The sequence below is a fragment of the Sapajus apella genome, unplaced genomic scaffold, assembly GCF_009761245.1.
Source record: "Sapajus apella isolate SASKATOON/1434 unplaced genomic scaffold, GSC_monkey_1.0 scaffold143, whole genome shotgun sequence".
Classification (NCBI taxonomy): Eukaryota; Metazoa; Chordata; class Mammalia; order Primates; family Cebidae; genus Sapajus; species Sapajus apella.
In genome coordinates, this window is record NW_022437083.1 from 1,332,715 (window position 1) to 1,349,222 (window position 16,508).

Sequence of the window (16,508 nt, forward strand, 5' to 3'; positions counted from 1 at the left end):
ATCTGCACGTGACCTTTCTTCCTCCAATGCCCCCTTTTCCCCCTGAATCATCAATGGTTCCTTTGGCAGTAGCTTGCTGTATCTTAAATTGTTTCTTTTGCTAGATGTCATTTCATAAAAATAAATGAGAAAATTTAATGAAATTGATCTATTTTTAGCAAAATTCAGATTAACAAAATAGACACAAAAAGAGCAGGAAATCAGAATAAAATAATATCCACAGAAGAAATTGAAAAATTTGTGAACGATCTCCAGCCCCACTAAAAAGCCATGGCAAGATAAAAAGCCATGTCAGGGTGAGTTTTGTCAACAGTTTCACTAGTAATATGTACATTTTACGTAACTTGTCATAAGAGTCTTCTTATCTTTTAGAGATACACCTTGAAATATTTACTTTTTTTTGTGTGTGTATGAGATAGAGTCTCTATTTCCCAGGCTAGAGTGCAATGGCATGATCTTGGCTCACTGCAACCTCTGCCTCCTGGGGTTCAAGCGATTCTCCTGCCTCAACCTCCCAGGTAGCTGGGATTACAGGCGTGAGCCACCACGCCTGGCTGCATTGAAATATATATGAATAAAATGATATGATGTCTGGGATTGGGATTTACTTCAAAATAATTCAAGGGATGAGGGAATTGAGGAGGACTGAGATACACTGGCTTTGCGTTGATAATTCTTGGAACCAGTGATAAATACATGAGGGATCCTAATACGATTTGTTTTCATTTTTTGAGACAGAGTCTCACTCTGCCACCCAGGCTAAGAGTGCAATGGATCACCTGACCCTCCCAGCCTCAGCCTCCCGCCTCAACCTAGGGTATCGGGGTAGCTGGGACTACAGGCTGTGCTCCCACACCTGGCTGGTCTTTTTTTTTTTTTGTATTCTTTGTAGGAATGGGGTTTCCCCATATTGCCTAGGCTGGTCTAGAACTCCTGGGTTCAAGTGATTCTCCCGCCTTGCCCCCAAAGTGCTGGGATTCCAGGTGTGAGCCACTGCACCCAGCCTTTTTAGAAGAAATTTAGAGATGAGGTGTTGTTATGTTGTCCAGGGCAAAGCGCCGTGGCTATTCACAAGGGCCATCACAGCGCCCACAGCCTGGAGCGCCTGAGCTCAAGCGCCTCCCGCCTCAGCTGTCTGGGCAGCTGTAACCACAAGCACAGCCCACCATGTCTGCTGTGTAACTATATATATACATGGTCACATCTAATAAATTATATAATATTATACATTATTATATAAATATATAATGTATACAGGTATTACATATAATGAAATATGCATATATATAATATATAAACATGAAGTATACACATGATATATGTATTATATATAATATACAAATATACATACACATATATGTGTGTGTGGATATATACACAGGACTTTGCCTAAAACCCATATCACAGTAGACACCATATGACTAATACAATTTCGTGAGGTTTTCTTCCAGTAAAACGGTTCCTATCTGAATTATTCAGGAACCCAGAGAATGTGGAGTCCTAAAAAAGAGAGGAAATAGTGCCCTGCTAGATATAAAACTAAATCCTCACAGATATATTGTTCTGGTTTTAACTCCCAGTTCTGAGCAATTGATGTATATGTCTATTCCTATGACAGAAATAATCCCTTAATTACTGTGACTTTATGTTATATTTTGTTTTCTGGTCAGGAGTAGTAACCCTCGATTTTTTAAAATTGTCTTAGATATTCTTACGTATGCATTCTTCCATAGCAATTTTAGAATACATCATAATTTCCTTAAAATAAAATTCTTTTACATTTGGTTGGAATTACGTAGAATTCACTGATTAATCTGGGGATAGATGACATATCACAACATCGAGTCTCCATCTGGTTGAGTTGGTTAATGTATAATTACTATCCTCAGGTCTTAGTCAATTCTAATTAAACATGACAGCCTGACATTAGCTGTGCTTGGGTAGACAGTGGCATGGATTGAACAGATGTCCAGAAGCAAGAGACCTGCAGCGAGTCATTCAGTGGCCCAGGGAAGAAGTGACAAGAATAAGGGAATGGATTTTTGGAAAATGTAAACATGTTTCAGGATCCTCAGATTTACTGGGGAAAAGGGTGGAACCAGCTGGCGTCAGGCTGATGAGGACGCGGGCGGTGTGTGAGCTGGCTGGAAAACACGCGAAGAGAGACGTTCAGAGCACCACGCTGTAGTAAGAGTCACCTCCGCTTTCTTTTTCTTTTTTGTCTTTATTTACTGTGCATTCTTCCGTTACATTTTTGCCCTTCCCAATACCACTTTTCAACTTTCAAAAAATCATGCTTTTTCAGATATGTTTTTGAAAGCCAGTTCTGTGGAGCTAGATTTCTTTCTTTCTCTCTCTTTCTTTCTTTCTTTCTTTCTTTCTTTCTTTCTTTCTTTCTTTCTTTCTTTCATTCCCATTCTGAGAGGCTTCTCTCTTTCTCTCTCTCTCTCTCTTTTTTTTTAAATTTTATTTTGAGAAAGGGTCTCACTCCATCCCCCAGGCTGGAGTGCAGCAGCATGATCACGGCTCCCTGCAGCCTCTGCCACCTGGGCTCAAGCAGTTCTCCCACCTCAGGCTCCCGAGCACCTGGGACCACAGGCATTCACCACCAGGCCTGCCTAGTTTTGTATTTTTTGTAGAGTGGGGGTCTAACCTGTTGCTCAGGCCAGTCTCAAACTCCTGAGCTCAAGTGATCCACCCACCTCAGCCTCCCAGACTGCTGGGATTACAGGCATGAGCCACAGTGCCCAACCGAGGCTTCTCTTTTTTAAGGAGAATTTAACCTTTTAATACATTCTGTAACCATTGATTACTCATTGGCTTTATTCTTGCCATATTGAATGTTTTGTCTATATTACGCTTTGTCAGTTTCTGCTCTATTGACATAGGTGTTCTCTAACGACTTCCATTAACACCTAACATCTAAAATATACATATTTTTTCCATAAAAACCATACGTGACACAGGATGAAACCTACATTTATTTATTATTTATTTATTTATCGAGGTTCCCACTCTGTTACCCAGGCTGGAGTTCAGTGGCACAATCATAGCTCACTGTAGCCTTGACCTCCAGGGCTCAGTCGATCCTCTCATCTCAGCCTCCTGAGTAGCTGGGACTATAGGTATGCACCACCACATCTGGCTAATTTTTTTTTTTTTTTTTTTTTTGAGACGGAGTTTCACTCATGTTGCCCAGGCTAGAGTGCAATGGCGCGATCTCGGCTCACCGCAACCTCCGCCTCCTGGGTTCAGGCAATTCTCCTGCCTCAGCCTCCTGAGCAGCTGGGATTACAGGCACGCACCACCATGCCCAGCTAATTTTTTGTATTTTTAGTAGAGACGGGGTTTCACCATGTTGACCAGGATGGTCTCGATCTCTTGACCTCGTGATCCACCCGCCTCGGCCTCCCAAAGTGCTGGGATTACAGGCTTGAGCCACCGCGCCCGGCCTAATTTTTGTATTTTTGGTAGAGACAGGGTTTTGCCATGTTGGTCAAGCTAGTCTCAAACCCCTGACCTCAAGTGATCCGTCTGCCTTGACCACCCAACGTGCTGGGATTACAGGCGTGAGCCACTGAGCCCAACCCAATTATTTAAACATTAAATCATACTGGTTTCAATGTTTATCCCTATTTTAAAAATAAACCTTTTTTATTAGAATAATTTTAGATTCACAGAAAAATTATAAAGATAATACAGATTGTCTCCATATGCCCCACACCCAGTTTCCCTGTTAGTAACCTCTTACATTAGTATGGTACGTTTGTCATAATTAACGACATACACTGACGCTTATTACTAACGATAGTCCTCGTTTTGTGCAAATTTACTTGGTTGTTACTGAACGTCCTTTTCCTGTTCCAGGATTCCACCCAGGATGCCACATTGTATCTAATCATCCTGTCTCTTTGGGTTCTTTTGGCGGTGTCAGTCTTTCATACTTCCCCAGTTTCTGATGACCTTGTCAATTTTGAGGATTATTGATCAGGTATTTTTAGATTGTCACTTAATTGGGATTTGTCTGATCCTTTTCTCATAATCAGATTGGGGCTATTGGTTTTGGGGAGGAGGCGCATAGAGATCAAGTGCTATTCTCATCGCAGACTGCTAAGGGACATGCTATCGGCATGACTCATTACCGTTGAGTCAACCTTGATCGCCTCACTGCTGGAGGTGATGCTTGTCCGCTGTCTCCACGGTGAAGGTAGTTTTTGTTTTTTTTTTGAGTCAGAGTCTCACTCTGGAGTGCAGTGGTGCAATCCCAGCTCACTGCAACCTCCACCTCCCAGGTTAAAGGGATTCTCCTGTCTTCTGACTCCACCTCCCCAGTAGCTGGGACTACAGGCGTGCACCACCACACCCAACTAATTTTTGTGTTTTCAGTAGAACAGGGTTTTGCCATGTTGGCTAGGCTGGTCTCAAACGCCTGACCTCAGGTGATCCGCCCACCGTGGCCTCCCAAAGTGCTGGGATTTCAGGCATGATGCCCAGGCCATGCTGTACTCTTTCGAAGGACGTCACTGAGCACAGCCCACACAGACAGAGTGGGAGTGATGCCCCATCTGCTGGAAGTGGAGTTCTACATTCTTTATTTGGAATTCTTCTGTATGGGAGATCTTATTTTCTTCTTCCCCACACATTTATTCATTCATTTATTTATGTCAATATGGACTTATGGGGATTTATTTTGTACTTTGAGTTAAAACCCAATACTACTTTATTGATTTTGTTGCTCAAATTCTTCCAGCTTTGGCCACTGGAAACTTTTTCAGTTGACTCCTGTGCCCGTTTGACACAGACCCCAGGAGTGTGGGTTTGGTTTTTGTTTTAGCATTTCTTTATTTCCTGGCTTTGCAAGCTACTCCAGGTTCATCCTGCATCACTGTGTTTTGCATGTGGTCTTTTGGCCTCTTCATTTGGATTTTTTTTTTTTTTTTTTTGAGACAGAGTTTCACTCTTGCTGCCCAGGCTGGAGTGCAATGGTGCAATATCAGCTCACCTCTGCCTCCGGGTTCAAGTGATTCTCCTCCCTTGGCCTCCCGAGTAGCTGGGATTACAGGCATGTGCCACCACATGCTAATTTTGTATTTTTCAGTGAGACGGGGTTTCTCCAAGTTAGTCAGGCTGGTCTCGAACTCTAGACCTCAGGTGATTCCCCCGCTTCAGCCTCCCAAAGTGCTGACATTACAGGTGTGAGCTACCGCTCCCAGCCTTTTGTTTTTGAGAAAGAGTCTCAGCCTGTCACCCAGCCTGGAGTGCAGTGGTGCAATCTCGGCTCACTGCAGCCTTGACCTCCCATCTGCCTAAGCCTCCTCAGTCACTGGGACCACAGGCATGCACCACCATGCCCAGCTCATTTTTTATTATTATTTGTAGAGACAGGGATCTCCCTATGTTGCCCAGGCTGCTCTTGAATTCCTGGACCCAAGAGTTCCTTCCCAGAGTGTTGAGATTACAGTGAGAGCCACTGCACCTGACCCTACAGTGTATTGTTTTTTGTTTTTTTTTTTGAGACGTATTGCTGCCCAGGCTGGAGTGCAGTGGCGCAATCTCAGCTCACTGCAACCTCCACCTCCCGGGATCAAGCGATTCTCCTCCTTCAGCCTCCCGAGTAGCTGGAATTGCAGGCATGTGCCACCATGCCTGGCTAATTTTTGTATTTTTAGTAGAGACAGAGTTTCTTCATGTTGGTCAGGCTGGTCTCAAACTCCTGACCTCAGGTGATCCACCCACCTCAGCCTCCTAAAGTGCTGGGATTACAGGTGTGAGCCACCATATTCTTAAGTAAGATTAACGTCTCAAAGCGTGATGTAGGCTGATGCAAGAAAAAAATTAACATCTTATTTTGATAAATATAAATTTGTCAAATATTTAAAAACAAATATATTAAAGAAATAGAAACACATTGTAAAACTTTTGAAACAGCTAAAAGGGGCAGAAAAAGAACCAATAAAATGTGCTCTATCCAACAAAGTTTTTAAATGGAAGGGGGTGGTAAAGGAAAAAATGACTTCATCCAATTTCTTCAAATTGTGTGTTTATTTCTTCTTCTTGCCGCTGGGATGTGCAACCTGAAAGGATGGTTTGGATGAGATTCTAAACAGAAGCAAACACAAGTTTGAGTTCTTGTCGAGAGAAACACCCACCCTCTTGGCAGCAACGTCAAGGTGTCAGCCACAGATGTTCCTGCTCTTCGGTCTCAGCCTTGTGCTTCAGTTGCTAAAACCATCCACGTGGGCGGGGCAGTGTCTGTGTCCTGCCACGTTCAGTGGCTCAAACAAAACAAAAGGCATGAGCACTCCTCACTGCTATTCCTGAAAGTCCTTCTTTGTTGATTAATCCAACAAGCCTGGGACCCTCCTTTAAGAATCTGAGGCTGCTGAGTCCCCAGTTTGATTTGGTCTACGTGGCACGGGCCTGGGAAGAACAAATATATTTTCCCGGATACTTTCCCTTAGCTAGGTTAGCTTCATCTTTGCCAAGTTCTTATAACCTACTTGGAAGTTGTTTCTTTTGGGCTTATTTATATCTAAGGCCCAGTCAGAGCACCAGGAGTCTATTCATACGAGTCAACTGCGTTATTTTTATTTTTATTTATTTATTTATTTATTTTTTAAAGACAGGTTTTCACCATGTTGGTCAGGCTGGTCTTGAACTCCCGACCTCAGGTGATCCTCCTGCCTTGGCCTCCAAAGTGCTTGGATTACAGGCGTGAGCCACCACCCCCGGCCTAATTTTTATTAATATTATTATTATTATTATTTTGTGAGACGGAGTCTTGCTCTGTTGTCAGGCTGGAGTGCAGTGGCCTGGTCTCGGCTCACTGCAACCTCCACCTCCTGGTTCAAGCGATTCTCCTGCCTCAGACTCCAGAGTAGCTGGGACTACAGGCATGAGCCACCACGCCCAGCTAATTTTTGTATTTTTCAGTAGAGATGGGGTTTCACCATGTTGGCCAGGATGGTCTCAATCTCTTGACCTCGTGATCTGCCTGCCTCGGCCTCCCAAAGTGCTGGGATTACAGGCATGAGCCACTGTGCCTGGCCCTGTTATTTTGTTAAACGCGTTAAATTTAGTAACACCAGGAGGAAAACAGTCCACTAGCTAGTGCGGAGCAGCGCGTGTGTCTGTCACTTTTGTTTTCTTCTTATAGTACTGGCAGCGTGGGAACAGCTGTCCCCGCCTCTCCTCACCTTGCCACCCAACGTGGCATTATCTCAGGGTCCGAGAAGATTCCTTGGGGGATCTGTGCTTTAATTTGACACTTGCCAACATACAGACCTTGTAAACTCTGACCAAATGCAAAAGAGTGACAGTAGGAGAGGTGTCTCAGTTTGGGACCCTCCTAAAATGGCCCCTAAGATACGCGATTTATCTGGAAGTGATCCTAGGGCACACCGCCAGGGGACAGAGAAGTGAGACAGGAAAGGAAGGTGGCAGCTGATGAAGGGGGTTTTATCAGGCAAAAATAACTGGAGCCTAATCACATGAAGGAAGTCTGGGAGCCAGCATAGAACAAACACTGCCCGAAGGGACAAAGGAACAGGGACTTCTGGAAGATCTTCAATTCCCCGTCACTTCCAGCCCACTGCACTGAGCAGGGCAGGCTTCAGCAGCCAGAGGATTAGGTCAGCGTGCTGGCGGCTGGTCCTGGCTCCTCTGCAGCTGCCAGGCTGTGGGGGACATGGGCAGAGTGCCAGCACTGTCCCCCACAGTAAGTTTTTCCCGTTTTTATCAAGTAATTCGTTCAGATGTCAACATGGTGTGGTAATGCTTGCACCCTGCCTGACCATATGTAGTGGCGTCTTCTCTTGGTAACAGGACCTAAACTTCAGTCTCAACAGCCACGACCCAGCTGGGCCAATCATAAACTCTCATGCTTCCTAGTGAAGCATAAAGTGAACTAAAACCATAATCTTGTAATTTGAGCTGATAAAGCGGTTTTTACAAAACATTTTCAGAATAACATAAAATAAACTGAATAACAAATATATTTTGGCCGGCTGTGGTGGCTCACGCCTGTAATCCCAGCACTTTGGGAGGGCAAGGAGGGTGGATCACCTGAGGTCAGGAGTTCAAGACCAGCCTGGCCAACATGGTGCAACCCCGTCTCTAGTAAAAATACAAAAAATTAGCTGGTTGTGATGGCAGGTACCATGCAGGAGGCTGAGGCAGGAGTTGCAGTGAGCTGAGATCACACCACTGCACTCCAAACTCCAGCACTCCAGCCTGGGTGACAGAGTGAGACTCTGTCTAAATATATATGTATATATATATAGAGAGAGAAAGAGATAGTGGGTGTGTGTGTTTGCCCAGGTCTCAGACCTCCTCTGTCAGAAGATGCTGAGTACCAAAATCTATCCTCTCCTTCTTCTTTGCTGCGCAGCTGGACTACATTTCCCAGCCTCCCTTGTGGTGACGTATGGCCATGTGACTAATACTTCTAACCAGTGAAATCTGAGCAGAACTGAAGTGTACCCGTCAGTCCTGGCTCATCAGACCTCTCACAGATACTCTTCCATGCTCTCTCCTTCCTTCCCTAAGTGGGATGACCAGGCCTGGGTGGCCGTGATTTACCCAAGTCTTCAAATGAGTATGTGGAACAGAGCTCCTCCTCCACTCTGGGGCCACTCTAGATGTTACTTGAGTTAACAAACAAACAAAACTGCTGTGTTGTTGCACGACATTTTAGCTTTAATTTTTTTTTTTTTTTTTTTTTTTTTTTTGAGATGGAGTCTCGCTCTGTCACCCAGGCTGGAGTGCAGTGTCACATCTTGGCTCAGTGCAGCCTCCGCCTCCCAGGTTCAAGCGATTCTCCTGCCTCGGCCTCCTACGTAACTGGGATTACAGGGGCTTACCACTGCACCCAGTTAATTTTTGTATTTTTAGTAGAGACAGGGTTTCACCATGTTGCCCAGGCTGCTCTTGAACTCCTGATCTCAAGTGATCTGCCTCAGCCTCCCAAAAAGCTGGGATTACAGGCATGAGCCACCATGCCCGGCAGGTTTACTTATTTCCATTTCAGTATAGCCCACCCTAACAAATATACTCCCTGATGTCCACCCTTGAACTGCCATGAACCCTGAGCCAGGGTCAAGATTGCTCAGCGGAAAACAAAACAAAGCTTAGAAACAGAGCTAGAAGCACGTTGCCACGCTTAGAATATTGGTTACCAGAAACTCAGAGAGGCATACACATTTGGAAAGACTTAAATAAGAGCAACTAAAGAATTAAAATAGCAGAGGTATTTTTCCATGAGGATAAACTGTGACTAATTCTCTTCCGTTTGGGGCTGAGCATGGTGGCTCATGCCTGTAATCCCAACACTTTGGGAGGCCAGAGTGGGAGGGTCCCTTGGATCCAAGAGTTCAAGACCAGCTTGGACAACATAGTGAGACCTCTATCTCTACAAAAATTTCTTTTAATTATCCAGACGTGGCAGTGCATGCCTGTAGCCCCGCTACTCAGGAGGCTGAAGTGGGAGGACTGCCTGAGTCCAAGCGTTCGAGGCTACGGTGAACTGCCATGTGCTATTGCACACCAACTTGGGATACAGGGCAAGACCTAGTCTCAAAAAAAACCAAAAAAAGACTCTTTAGCTTAGGAAGACGATTAAATGAGCTCAAAGTCCGTAAAAGCCTGAGATTTCGCTGGTGTCAACATATCATAATCAGAAAGTAATATAGGACACTCATTACCCCAAGAATATTATTGCATATCTTGAATATGAATAGGATCTAGCAAGGTTTTGAAAGGTGGTCACTTTATAATGAGTTGTGAAAGGGAAGTTAAGGAGATTCAGGACATATTCTCAAGATCTTTTAACTTCGATATGAGAAATGAGAGTTACTACACTCTTCACACTCAACAAAACAATAAAATGTTAATCAATGAAGGTACTCCAAGTTCTATGGATCTGTGGTTAGAGCCTGAAGGTTTAATCCAACCAGCAGATATTTATTGAGCAACTACTATGTTCTAGACCTTGTGCTGAGAATATATCTGAGATTAAGACTACCTCGTGAATTAAGAGGGTTTAAGAAAATAAATAATATAATATATTAAAATGTGCTAAATTTTTAAAAAGATACAGCAGGTTAAGGGGCATGGAGAATACCCAGGGAAAGTAAGTGGCAGTATTAATGAGATGATTCAAAGAGGCCTCATTGGTGAGCCATGTGGCTCATGCCTATAACCTCAGCACTTTGGGAGGCCAAGGAGGGAGAATCAGTTGAGGCCAGGAGTTTGAGACCATCCTAGGCAATATAGCGAGACCCTGTCTCTACAAAAATGAAAATAAAAAATTAGTCAGCATGATGATGTGCACCTACGGTCCCAGCTGCTCAGGAGGCTGAGGCAGGAGGATTGCTTGAGACCAGGAGTTCAAGGCTACAGAGAGCCTTGATCATTCCACTGGATTCCAGCCTGGGAGACCGAGCAAAACCCCTGTCTCAAACAAAGTAAGTCTTATTGAGACAAGGAGAAGAGCCATAAGGGCAAGCGGAGGGAGAGCATTCCAGGCAAAGTTCTGAGGTGACAGTGTCTCTGACATGCCCAAGGAACAGCAAGGTGACCATTGTTCCTGTGAAGTTAATGAGCTGGAGGGAGGAGGAAAAGGAAGCCGGTTAGGTCGGGGAGCAGACGTGTAGGTCTTGTGGGCCATGGTAAAGACCTTTTCTTTTTTTTTTTCTTGAGACAGGGTTTCATTCTGTCGCCTAGGCTGGAGGGCAGCGTACCAAATGCAGTTCACTGCAGCCTCAACCTCCTGAGCTCAAGCAGTTTTCCAATTGCAGCCTCCCCAGGTAGCTGGGACTACAGGTGTGTGCCACCACTGCTGGCCCTGTAAGGACTTTTCCTTATATTCTGGGAGGAATGGAGAACAACTGGAGGGTTTTGAACAGGGAGAGCCACGATGTGACTCACATTTTACAAGATCATTGGCTGCTGCGATTAAAAATGGACTGAGGTAGGGCAGGGGCAGAGGGCAGGTGAGCAAGGAAGAATGTGGCAGGTTCTAGCAGGAATCCAGGAGAAATGACGGTGACTTGGTACGGGAGGGAGGCCATGAAGGGGGTAAGAAGTAGGTTCTGGATTATATTTTGAAGGTAGAACCAACAGGCTTTCCTAACAGATTGGATGTGGGGTGAAAAAAAAGGGAGAAATCAAAGATAAGTGTAAGGTTTTTGCCTGGACAATTGAAATCCAGGAAACTGCAAGAGCAGAGTTTGGGGGAAGTCCAGCTGCTCCATTTTGGGCATGATAAGGTCGAGATGCCCATGAGACATCCAAACGGCGATGTCAAGTAGGAAGTTTGTTTACATGAGTCTGGAGCTCACAGGGAAGGTCTGGGCTGGAAGTATAAACTTGGGGTTGTCTGTGTGCAGATGGTGTTTAAAGCCTGGAGAGTAGATGAGGTCACTACGGAGTGAGTGTACAGGCGGTTTCCTGGATCCAAGTCAAGAAGTTGTTTCAACAAGATGACAAAAGTTGTGTCAAATGTGGCTGAGAGGTCAGGTGAAAGGAGAACTGAGAATGGACCCTCAGGTGGCCAAGCGGAGGCCAGCGGTGACCTTGACACAGGTTGTTTGGGTGGAGGAGTCTGAGCGGAACAGGCTTAGGGAAAAAACGGACAAGAATTGAGACAGTGACAATCAGCAATACTTCAAATAGCTTTGCTAGGAAGGGTGACAAAAAACAGGTGGCATCTGGGGGTGGAAGCAAAGTCAAGAGAATGCTGTTCCAGAGTGAAAGTCTGGGCTGTACCCCTAGATCATTAGGGAGCTGTTGAAGAGCTTACAACACAAGAATGATAGTCTCTGGTTTGTCTGAGGTAGATGGATTCCAAGCAAAAGACCAGATGCTGTCATGAAGTGATCATTATTAATCCATGCTTTTTCTTCTAAAAAATCCATAAGCAATGAATCTGGTTTATAAACACAAGTGTTCATGTATTTTCTTTTTTTTCAGACAGGGGCTGGCTCTGTCACCCAGGCTGGAATGTAGTGGCTCAATCTTCGCTCACTGCGACCTCCGCCTCCCAGGCTCAAGCTACCCTCCCACCTCAGCTTCCTGAGTAGCTGAGGATACAGGTGCATGCCACCATGCCTGGATAACTTTTTTTGCATATTTTGTGGAAATGGGGTTTCACCATGTTGCTCAGGCTGATCTTGAACTCCTGAGCTCAAGCAATCCACCCACCATGGCCTCCCAAAGAGCTGGGGTTACAAATTGGAGCCACTATGCCCAGCCCTTCATGTCTTAATCCTAGAATTCTTTCTCCATGCAAATCCTCTCCTCTTCATTCTTCCCATTACCCAAGACTAAGGTTGACTCTCTTTGCAGAGACAAAAGAAAAGTGTTCAATCAGTCATATGGGGCTAGCAGCCTGGCTTCTTCAATAGTTTATGACCTTCTCCAAGGGTCAGTTTCCTTGTCTGTAAACTGCAGATAATAGCTATCCCACAGAGTTGCTGTGAGAGAATGAAGGCACTGACGTCACCAAAGCACTCAGCACGTGGCTGCGCGCAGGGCTCACACCTGTAATCCTAGCACCGTGGGAGGCCACGGCGAGAGCGTCACCTGAGGTCAGGAGCTGGAGACCAGCCTGGCCAACATCTCTACTAAAAACACAAAAATTAGCCGGGTGTGATGGTGGACGCCTGTAGTCCCAGCTACTCAGGAGGCTGAGGCAAGAGGATTGCTTGAAGCCTGGAGGCCGTGGTTGCAGTGAGCCGAGATCTTGCCACTGCACTCCAGCCTGGGCAACAGAGTGAGACTCTGTCTCAAAAATAAATAAACAATAAAATAAAAATTAAAAAATAAAGCACTTAGCACAGTGCCTTGGTGTAAACTGTGCTCAATAAATGTGAGATTAAAATATCGCATAAAATATTCCATGATGGCTGATGGCTGGGCACGGTGGTTCTCACCTATAATCCCGGTACTTTGCAAGGCCAAGGTGGAAGAACACATGACGCCAGGAGCTCAAAGCCAGCCTGTGCAACATAGTGACACCCCTGCCATCTCTACCAAATAAATAATAAACAAATAAATCACTGGGCCTGGTGGCATGCACTTGTAGTCTCAGCTACACAGGAGGCAGAGGCAGGACTCCTTGAGCCCAGGAGGTCGAAGCTGCAGTGAGTGATGTTAGCTCCACTGCACTCCAGTCTGGGAGACACAGAAAGACACCGTCTCTAAGGAAAAAAAAAGGTGGGGGGACAGGTGCGGTGGCTCATGCCTGTAATCCCAGCACTGTGGGAGGCCAAGGTGGGCAGATCACTTGAGGCCAGGAGTTCGAGACCAGCCTGGCCAACACAGCCAGAACCCATCTCTACTAAAAACACAAAAATTAGCTGGGTGTGTTGGCAGGTGCCTGTGATCCCAGCTTCTCGGGAGGCTGAGGCAGGAGAATCACTTTAACCTGCCTCAGCCTCCCGGGAGAGGGAGGTTGTTGCAGTGAGCTGAGATCTTACCACTGCACTGCAGCCTGGGTAACAGAGCAAGCCCATCCCAAAAAAAAATAAAGAGAGAGAGATTTCAGGATAATGTGCGCGTGGATGAAACATCACGGGACTTTGCTCACATTCTGGAATGGTGACAGGTTCAAGCTCTTTTCTTAGAGGATGTATGCATATGGGGTGGTTATAGATGAATACCCCACAATCATTTGGGGTGCTCTCAGTTCAATTCAAGCTGATGCTTTGTTTGTAGTAATTGTTCTACTTCCTACACATCTGTTAACGAATAGAAAACATTTTCCCCTTTCCCTCACATAGTAATTGTAAGATTGTCTGAGAATTGTTTTTATTGTCTTTTAAACAGGATCCTGCTCTGTCGCCCAGGCTGGAACGCAGTGGTGCAATCATGGCTCGCTGAATCCTCTACCTCCTGGGCTCAAGCAATCTTCCCACCTCAGCCTTCTGAGTAGCTGGGACCACAGACATGCACTGCCACACCTGGCCAATTAAAAAAAGACTGTAGAGACAAGGTCACCCTATATTGCCTAGGCTAGAAATAAGGTTTTAATTAACTTTCAGCTATGCAACCCCTAGTCTACCAATTGCCATTTTTGAACCCATTTATGTCACAGTGGGTTGTAGCATATTCCTGAAAAATTGCTGGTGGCAGCAGTGGTGGCAGAGGGGACGCTGCGGCAGCTGACCCTTATGGGCCTTGATGTGGCCTGGTATTCCTCACGCCCTCCACAGCCAGCAATGTGGAGGTTCCTGATTATCCACCTGAGTTCACCCTCCACACAGCGGCTAGAAGGAGCTTTTTAGAAAGTGAAAGTGACTATGTCACTCTTACCTAAAACTCTCTACTGCTCACCAGAACCATTAAGGCCCGGCGCCTGGCTCTTCCCTGAAAGCCCAGCACAGCTCCAGCCACGGCAGCTCTTCCCCCCATGCCGCCCCTGCACTTTGCATGGCCGCTTCCTATTCCTCCTTTAGGTCTCCGCTTAAGTGTTGGCTCCTTAGATCTTCCTCGACCGACGAATCTGTCATAAACCCCCATCTCATCCTACTTACAGCACCTGCATCCTTTTATTCATTGTACTTTTCACACACTAATTTTGTTTGTTCGTTTGAGACAGAGCCTGCTCTGCCACCCAGGCTGGAGTGCAGTGGGACGATCTCGGCTCACTGCAATCTCTGCCTCCCAGGTTCAAGTGATCCTCTCACCCCAGCCTCCTGAGTAGCTGGCATTATAGATGCATAGCACCATGCCCAGCTAATTTTTATATTTTTCATAGAGATGGGGGTTTCACCATGTTGGTCAGGCTGGTCTTGAACTCCTGACCTCAGGTGATCTGCCCACCTTGGCCCCCCAAAGAGCTGGGATTACAGGCGTGAGTCACCGTGCCCAGCCTTCACAAACTAATTAAATATGTATATGTGTATCACAATATCTGACTCCTCTCTTGGACAGCAAGGTCCACTAGAGCCAGCAATACACCCATTTATTTTTCTTTATGATACTGGCTCTCCTTCTGTCACCCAGACTGGAGTGCAGTGGCACAATCACGGCTCTCTGCAGCCTCCACCTCCTGGGCTTAAGCAATCCTCCCACCTCAGCCTACAAGGTAGCTGGGACTACAGGCACATGTCACTATGCCTGACTAATTTTTTGATTTTTTTTGTAGAGATGGGGGTCTCCCTATGTTGCCCGGGCTGAGGAGTGTACTTGTTTTACCCACTACTCTATCACCCTAGCCCAGTCCAACACTAATAAAACAGACACAGGCTGGGCACGGTGGCACATGCCTGTAATCCCAGTGCTTTGGGAATCTGAGGTGGGAGAGCTGTTTGAGCTCAGCAGTTGGAGACCAGCCTGAGCAACACAGCAAGACCTCATCTCTAAAACAATAAAAACAAAACCCCAAAAAACAGACACACACACACACACGCAAAACAGTCAAAATATGACTTGTGAGGCTGGGTGTGGCGGCTCATGCCTGTAATCCCAGCACTTTGGGAGGCCGAGGTGGGCAGATTACAAGGTCAAGAGATCGAGACCATTCCTGGCCAACATGGTGAAATCCTGTTTCTACTAAAAACACAAGAAAAATTAGCTGGGCACGGTGGTGCATGCCTGTAGTCCAAGCTACTCGGGAGGCTGAGGCAGGAGAATTGCTTGAACCTGGGAGGTGGAGGCTGCAATTATCTGAGATCGCACCACTGCACGCTAGCCTGGCGACAGAGCGAGTCTCTGTTTAAAAAAAAAAAAAAAGAATTATGGACCTACTTTTTGTTGTATTTCATTTTTTTTTACTCTTTAATATAGAAGGGCGCTTGACCGTCCACCGCGCCTCGAGACAGTGGGGCGATCTTGAATCACTCACTGCAACCTATGCCTCCCAGGTTCAAGTGATTCTCCTAGCTCATCCCCCTGAGTAGCTGGGCCTACAGGCATATGCCACCACTCCTGGCTAATTTTTTTGTATTTTTAGTAGAGATGGGGTTTCACCACGTTCACCAGCTGGTCTGGAACTCCTGACCTCAGGTGATGCGCCCACCTCGGCCTCCCAAAGTGCTGGGATTATAGGCCCCGGCCATCATTTGTTCACTGTCCAGTGACTGGGCATCCATGAGTCAGGCACTGCTGTTGGTGCTGGGACAGCAGCAATGAACAAGGCTGGTGTCGGCCTTGTGTATATGTCCCATGCTGCATCTACTTTTTTTTTTGAGATAAAGTCTTGCTCTGTGGCCCAGGCTGCAGTGCTGTGGTTTGGTTGCAGTTCCCTGCAGCCTTGAGATCAGGGGCTCATGCAATCCTGCTTCAGCCTCTTGTGTAACTGGAACTACAGGCATAGACCTTCAAACCTGGCTAATTCTAAACTTGTTCTTTTGTTGAGATAGGGTCTTGCTGTGGTGCCTAGGCTGGCCTTGAACTCCTCCCACCTCGGCCTCCCAAAGTGCTGAGATTACAGGTGTGAGCCATCACTCCTGGCTTCAGCACCAAGTTGACCAATGGGAAATAGAAACTGGTGGCTAAATATTCCC